This window comes from Macadamia integrifolia, chromosome 1, assembly GCF_013358625.1.
Source record: "Macadamia integrifolia cultivar HAES 741 chromosome 1, SCU_Mint_v3, whole genome shotgun sequence".
Taxonomy (NCBI): domain Eukaryota; kingdom Viridiplantae; phylum Streptophyta; class Magnoliopsida; order Proteales; family Proteaceae; genus Macadamia; species Macadamia integrifolia.
Window position 1 is genome coordinate 22,997,812 of NC_056557.1, and position 8,172 is coordinate 23,005,983.

Below are 8,172 nucleotides of genomic sequence, written 5' to 3' on the forward strand. Positions count from 1 at the left end.
TTTTTTTTTTTGCAAGAGAGGAAGATGGGGAGGCTTGGGTTATTGGAGAGGTAGTGGGGTGTAGTAAGAGAAAGGGAGGAAAACGTGGGGATGAGGAAGGTGCTCGGTGGAGCTTTATGCGGCTCGTGATACCAAGTTGAAATAGTCTATTGGCATTTACATTAATGAGTGTACAATGGTGCTCTTATATAGAGATTACAATTATTGAGTTATAGACAAACTCTATGATCACATGTGGGATCCTATTCCAACTCTGCTATCTCATGAGGTAGTTACAATTATTGAGTTATAGACAAACTCTATGATCACATGTGAGATCCTATTCCAACTCTGCTATCTCATGAGGTAGTCTCTAGAGTTTGTGCTCACTGAAAATGCCTACAATGTAGGAGAGGTTGTTGAGTATGAGGACGACTCTAGAGGTTGAGTTCGAGTGGGACGCTAATTGCCCTGATACTCACAATGGCGGCGAAAGCCGCATCGACCGCCACCGCTGCACTTCTTAAATCGTTAACTCCCCTAACGTTTGCACTTTGCTGTACTACGGAAGGTATACAATCAGTGTCAAGGATTAAAGTATCGGTATCGGTCGCCGTATCGGTCGACCAAAATTAAGATACGTATTGGAGAGTATCGTATCGTATCGGAGATACACTAAGATACGCTAAAGATACACACATAAATGGATAGGAAACATTTTTTAAAACACTTTTGCATAAAGAGTTTGTTAAAAAAAGCTATTGATAACATGTATTATGCATAAACACTAAATTGAAGGTATTGTACTAAGAATTCAAGGTTTGTAGTTGTCCCATAAATGTAAAATCCTTGTTCCCAACCTTGATTTCCACTTTAGTTAGAGAGAAATATGGTTGACAGCAACTTTGGAACAAAAACCCTTCAAAAAATCGTGTTTTTTTGAAAAATTACCCATCTTGGCCATTATATGACCATAGCGCACTGTATCGGTACATACCGATACTCACCGATACGTGCCAATATATACCGATACGTACCGATCGATACATACCGATACTCACCGATACGTACCAATACATACCGAAACGTACATTTTACCTCAATTTTATAATTTTCATAGTCGTATCGAGACATATCGTATCGTATCGATGTGTATTGGTGGTATATTGATGCATATCGGTATGTATTGTAGGATATATATCGATACGAAAGGATTTTAAAAATTTCATGTATCGTATCGATGTGTATCGTATCGATCGGTTAAATTTAAGATACGTATCGGAGGGTATCGTATCGGTATCGGAGATACTTAAAACCATGTCTCGCTTGAGGGGTATTGTTAAGTTATATAGTTATGGGGTGGTCGACTTTATGGGTTTGGATGGATGTGTTGGCTTTATATGTTAGGGGTACTAATGTCATAGTCTTCACTTTTAAGTCAGTCCTAGGTTTGGACCCATCTTTACATTGTAATTGCTCTTTGATTAAATATAAATAGACTCCCTCATCCAAGGTTTGAGTGCTCTGCCTATCACCCAAACCATAGGTTGTTGTCTACTCTTCTTCTCTTCGACTTCTCTCTTCTCCTCTCTTCTTTACTTTCTTATTACCAGGTACTAAATCAGGTTCTATTATTGTACATGTACCTGGGATTCCTTCTTGGTTGCTGTTCTTTTACCTATGTGCATAAGGTTTTTTTTCCTCCACATGCATAGGGTTTTGACTGTATGGTTTTTATTGATGATGCTGGTTACCTTACCATAATGTCCTATTTCAGTGATTGAGTAACCTCTCTACACACAAGGTTTAAGGCAGGGTGATATCTATGCTCCAGCTTGAGGGGGAGTGTTATTTAGTTATGTGGGTTGATTTTATGGGTTTAGATGTATGTATTGGTTCTATATGGGTACTATTTGTCATAGTGTCATGGGCTTTACTTTTAAGACAGTTCTAGGTGCGGACCCATTCTGTACATTGTAATTGCTCTTTAATAAATAGACTCCCCCACTCCATGGTTTGAGTATTCTGCTCATTACTCAAAAACTGTGGGCTGTGTTCTGTTCTTTCCTTTTCTCCCATCGTCTCTTTTACTTTTCTGTTTTCCTCTTTTCGCTGCTTTCTTTCTTATGACCAGGTACTGATTCAGGTTCTGTCAATGTTACAATGTCAAATATCGCTCTTCACATCGTAGCATTACTCACATTCAGCTACTTGGGTCCCTCTATTTTATCTACTGGTTTGTAGCTGGATGTATTTATTCTTCTATGTTGCTCCATAATGTCTCCATACCTGTATCTTTTCCCAAAGGTTGCCTTTGCTTCCCAACCCCACTCCTCAACTCTTCTTTTTCCATATTCGTACTCTGGAGAAATGGAATGTAAGTTTCCCTGAAAAATAAGAACAACTTTTGCTTCCCAGAATCATATCAGGGATTTATGTCTTTACTCATGTGTCTTGATTCATTGGAAGCAATTTAATGGCCATGCCTCTCTGACTAAACATCTCTTACACCAGATTGATGAATCTAACTGAGATTGAACTTGTTTAAATGTGTGTACTAATCAGTAAATACTATGAGTTTCAGTGCGGCTTGCCAACTTGGGGCTGATATGCTAGAAAGCCGTGATTTTTTTTTTTATTTTTTATTTTTTTTTAACTTGAAAAATTCAAACCCGCAGTCTGCTCTGTTCATTGTGGGTCGAATTTGCTGGCAGGTATGGGGCTAACATGGACTTATGGAGAGGTAACAATATGTTTGTTATCCAACAATGTTGTGTTTCAATTCTTCATCTACAATTGTAAGCACACTTAACATTCCCACATCATTGCCTCCTGGAACCTTCAGGTTGACTTTATCCAACCCACTTGATGGCATTCTGATTTTGGCTCTCCCCCCCTTTTTTTCCAGCTTTGATGGCAATTTAGTCTTTTGTATTTGTTTTAGTTTGATTGTTTGCTAATTTTGCTTTGTGCTTGGCCGAAGCCTTTGCTTGTTGGCTTCGGCCTCCCCTCCCCCTCTCTCCCTTGTATATTCTTCTCCTCTTGGTAATGAATTATTTATTCATCCAAAAAAAAAAAAACATTCACATATTTTAGGCTTGAGTCTTGAAATTGCAATAAACCCTGAAAGAATGTTTAATACAGTACCTCTTAATCTTATCTAATGCATCTAACTTCCCACTGGCTAACATGGAATCTGAGCAGCATGAAAGCACCACTCCGAGGGCCACTCGTTATTGGGTTCACAACACCTAAACAAAGAGCAGCTGTCGTGGATGCATCTACTGCAGTACCTCTTTCATGCAGTACATCCTGCCAAGTCAGGAGCACTTGACAATATGTGGTGCCGTAAGTAGTTCATATATGTGCTTTGTGAGACTAACTGTTAATCATGAACTGGAAGATAGTAAGGTAATGATTGCCCCACCACCAAGGGAGCTGCAAAATTCACCAATAGTTTAAGCTAACCATTCAAATGATCAACAGTTACAGATTTATGGAGACTGGATCCATCATACAGAATTATAAAGTGATCACTATATCAAAGGCATGATTAAGACATTGCTAGAGAACTGAACTCTGTACCATATTGCAACAATTTATAATTGAAAATTTTCTCATTCATTGTGAATGTCAGGCTATGTAGAAGAATAGGATGTTACAAATGGTTCATGTTGTGATGATCTATGGCCAAGAGTCGACAGACCCCAATAATTTACATGCAGTATTGTCAGCTTCCTTCATAAACAAATCTGGTTGGAGAAACGAATAAAAACTTGTAAATGTGGAAGAACTTTTTACATTAGTACCACAAGTTGCAATGACAGGCCACAACTCATCATAATTTTGCCCAAGGGTGTTAAATGGCTTCCTTGGGTCTGCATCAGGTATCCTATATGCAATCAATACAAGTACAAAAGAAATTTTGTTTGGTTTCGGTAATTGTGAAACAAGAGTACTGGCTGGAACTTACTGTGTATCAGTGCACTTTTGCTTTTGGTAATCTTCCAATTTACTATATCTTTACTAAGTGCAGTTCAGTTGTGATGAAGATGGAGAAACTTTCAGAAAGATTTTTTATGGCAAGGAGAAGTCCAAGGAGGAAAATATTTCAATTGGTAGCATTGGATGAAAGTATGGAGTTGTTTTGCCTATTGCAGAACCCAAGAAAGTGGACTGCTCTTATCCACTGAGGTTTTTGAAATACATGAAAAATCTACAAGAGAAGTTTCTTAATAGTTTGAGGTGGGTGATGGAACAACAACAAAAGAATTTGAATGTGGGAGATGATTTTTGCGGCAAAAGATTTCTGTGTGATGGAATGCGTTATGTTTGGAGATTCTGGTTGGGAGTGGAGCCTATTTTTTAATGTTTAAAAGGCTAGGTTATATGGAGCTGCAGGTGCAGGAGTATTTTTTTCCCCATTGCAGGTACTGGAGAAACAGCAGGTCTGAGTGAGATTGTTGCGGCCCTTGGGTGAGTTATATTGTGAAATCACTTTACCTAGACTTGGCTACTGCTGGTTTACAGGTTCTGTTCAAGAATATCTAGGAAAACTTATTGCACCTCGAATTAGAGTTGTTTTATGTAAGGGAAGAGTTTTTCCTGGAGGACAAATATTAGCCACAAAGCAATTTATATGGGGATAAATTTCTTTTGGATATATATGGGAAGCTATATGATTGAATTCTAATATGAAATGATCAATCCATAAAAATCATTCTTGGATATCCATGGATGGTAATTATGGTTCGAGGAATTGGATCAGAATTGGCTGATCACGATTTAATTATGCTCGATTTCTAAATCTCTTTTGATTAAATCTCGATTTCTAAATCTCTTTTGAATCAGCCATGAATGTACTTAGATATTAATTTTTGTCATATTCTCTTCTTTTAGTTAGTAAGGTAATAGGAAGTCAATGAAATTTGTCTCTTGCACTAAGATCCACAAGATTTCTCAATCAACAGAGTCAAATATCTATAGAAATCGTTACTTTGAATGATTTCATTTACCAAAGGAATTGACACAACTCTACCCTGGTATGTGAAAATTGTTTGTAATTGCTGCACTGGTGCAGTGAGCATTCGGTGGTTGAGAGTCCCTTGGGGCACGTGCCCAAATACTCTTAACGATCCGATGCTCACTACAACTCATCGCTCGCTGCAGGGGATATGAACTCTTCGACCCTGTGAAGATGTTATTTCTGAACCCCCACCATCATTACCTCTATCCATGAAACCGACGTATGGATTGACTGCTCAACTGATTCCTATTTCTCTGCTGATCAAACTGTGACCATGCTTAAACAAAACGCACCTGCCATGTCTCTCACCGAGCCTACATCTTCATCTAAACCAGCTAATAACTCTATTAAATCCAACAAGCAACACCAATCCAACTAATTCTGACCTACTTACACCACTACCAACAAACCCATCCCACGACATTTTGAAAGGAAAAAAACCAGGTCATAGATAGCACCTCCCTCCACCTACCGGTCAATGCCGTGTAGACACGGTTTTTTTTTTTGCTTACGATGGTTATTCAGGTCTTTGGCCTATCTAGTTGCATGGGTCCAAACTAACTCTATAACTGTATGTATCAGGTCATAACGGAATTGAATGAGAACCATTCAACTTTTACCGAAAGTAGTAAAAAATACTAAACAACCCCGTGTGAGTGGCCCAAGGAGGTAAATGGAGTCGAACTCAGAACCACACGCTTCTTTAGGCCAAAGTCTCTTGTCAACTCAACTACCCCTTGGGGTCTGTAGACTCCACTTTAAACCTTTAGACCCCTAATTTGCTTGACCCCATGACCAAAGCCTTCACCTTATCCAATATCCCTAGAGTCATCCTTTTTAACCGACCAATCACTTTCAACCAACACCAATATCTTTAAGGGCTCCCAAATAAGAAAATTTTCAAGAAGCCATCTGATTACGATAGAAAGGATTTTGTTTCTATCAAAAAAGCTATCGCAACAGCTAAAGGAAGGAAAAAGCTGGGACCAATCCTCTGAATATGAACCATGGATGCCTCCTCAGACCTGGAACCATGGATTTAGAGGATGGTATCGGTACCAATCCGATACTGATCCGGATCGGTTGGTATCGACTAGTTGTACCCTTTTTTTTTTTTTTTTTTTTTTTTTTTTTTTTTAAATATTAACTTTTACTATTTTACCCCTGAAATGATACGGATCACCGATCTGAATCGGTCAGGGATCGAGGATCAGTCTCATCTGATACCAATCTGATATGGCCGATACGAGACCGATACTTAAAACCATACCTAGAAGACTTTTTGGGATCGACCTCTGGTGGGAGGCTGATCAAATGGAAAAGAAATTGTGAACCGGTGACAGAATCATTCCGTCTCTTAACAAATTCATTGAGCTTGCTAACAAACCTGGTTTCTTCTCTGATAATATGAAGTCATGGGTATGCGCCCTGGAAACTGAAGTTGAGCATCATCATTCTTCACACAAAGAAGAGATCCATTAGCTTGGGTGAAGGAGATGCAAAAAGTTTAAATTTTGGTTATTTCTATCATGTTAGTTCTCAGTTGGAATGTAAGGGGATTTCGGTCCATTGTCACCAAAAGGGCCCTTAATATCGAAAGCATATGATCGTCTTGAATGGGGCTTCTTCAGAGCTATTTTTGAATTCCTAGGTTTTGGAGACCATTGGAATGATATGATTTGTAGCTTCTTTGCTTGTTCCTTCTCCATCAAATTGATGAAAGAAGTTCCTTCTACTCAATTGATTCATCACGTGGCATCCGTTAAGGTTGCCCTCTCAGTTCCTATATCTTCATAGTTTCCATTGAAAGCCTTACCTGTCTTCTTACCGTCTATAGGGATCTCAGCCTCTTCAAGACATCAAACTCGCAAGAAATGCCCTTGGGATTGCTTATTTATTTTTCGTGGATGGACATCCTTCTGTTATGTAGAGCCTCAATTGAAAGACATCTAACTATCAAATCTATTATGGGTCTTTTTGAAGATCTCTTAGGACAACTAATTAACTTCCATAAAAGTGAGATTTTCTTTCGTCCAAACACATCCATATTGATTCTCTCCAGAGATCCATATAACTCTGCTCACCTTTCCCACAATTTGACATCTAACTATCAAATCTATTATGGGTCTTTTTGAAGATCTCTTAGGACAACTAACTTCCATAAAAGTGAGATTTTCTTTAGTCCAAACACATCCATATTGATTCTCTCTAGAGATCAATATAACTCTGCTCACCTTTCCCACAATTTATCAACCACCCCCTCTAATGAGAAGCTAATGTGGAAGACAATCTGGAAGTTGAAATCTCATCCAAAATTCAAAATCTTCCTCTGGAAAATTATCAAAGGTGGAATTCCTTGCTGTTCCAAACTGAAAAATCTCCTCCAAATTGATGACCAATTTCTTTTTGTCCAATGATAGAGAAGCCGATTGGCATGTCTTCCTATCTTGCAATTTTGTCAAGCACATTTGGACTGCTGGTTCGGTTGGTTTAATGATTGAAACCTATTGTTCATAGCCCTTGTGGTTAAGCTATGCATAAGGAGGACCATGTTGTTTGTTGGTCTGAGCCAAAAGATGGTGTTTTAAGCAAAATAATATTAACATCTAACAAAAGGGGTATTACGCTCGGGCCAAGATTTGGTGCTTCCCTAAAAAAATAATTTTTTTTTATCTTCTTGGAGTCATTCCAAACCTCTTCTATTCTCCATCCTCTATCTATTGCCTGCTTCATCCCATAGAGAAAGTCTCGAGCATTGACCTCCAAAGCTTGACCTATCATCATATAATTGGCATGCAATGAGACATATTTACCTTTCTTTATAATTCAAGCAGCCGAACATATCAATAATGTCAGCGTCATACTTAGAATTGACATATCATGTCTGTCCAATACTTGAATATTAGGTAATAGGTCTTGGTTATCTTCCCCAAGTGAAAAATCCATTCAGATGCAGGATTTAAGACCAAGTATGGATTTGGCTTTATCTTGGTAAAGATGACCCTGTTCTAGAGAGACCAAAGGAAGAAAGATGGGAACTGAAGATTTGTAACCTCGATAAAATTACTAGTGTTGTAGGAGGTGGTGGTATTGCCAGAGAGGAGAGGGAAGAGAGAGATGAGGGTGAGGGAAAAACAGTTGACTGTTTTTTCAAAATTGCTCATTGA

The 8,172-nt window shown here is 38.5% G+C and overlaps 1 protein-coding gene across 2 annotated transcripts in view; it reads left to right on the plus strand.

Moving 5' to 3' along the window:
- Positions 1 to 4,738, plus strand: part of LOC122081774 (protein FAR1-RELATED SEQUENCE 6-like) — a 10,168-nt gene extending 5,430 nt beyond the window's left edge. The window contains exon 6 of one of the 2 annotated variants that reach the window (XR_006141218.1): positions 2,694 to 4,738. The gene's annotated coding sequence lies outside the window, so the exon portion shown is untranslated. The remainder of the gene's footprint in view (positions 1 to 2,693) is intronic. The other variant, XR_006141219.1, reaches the window with a different exon arrangement.
- The last annotated feature ends 3,434 nt before the right edge of the window (positions 4,739 to 8,172 follow it).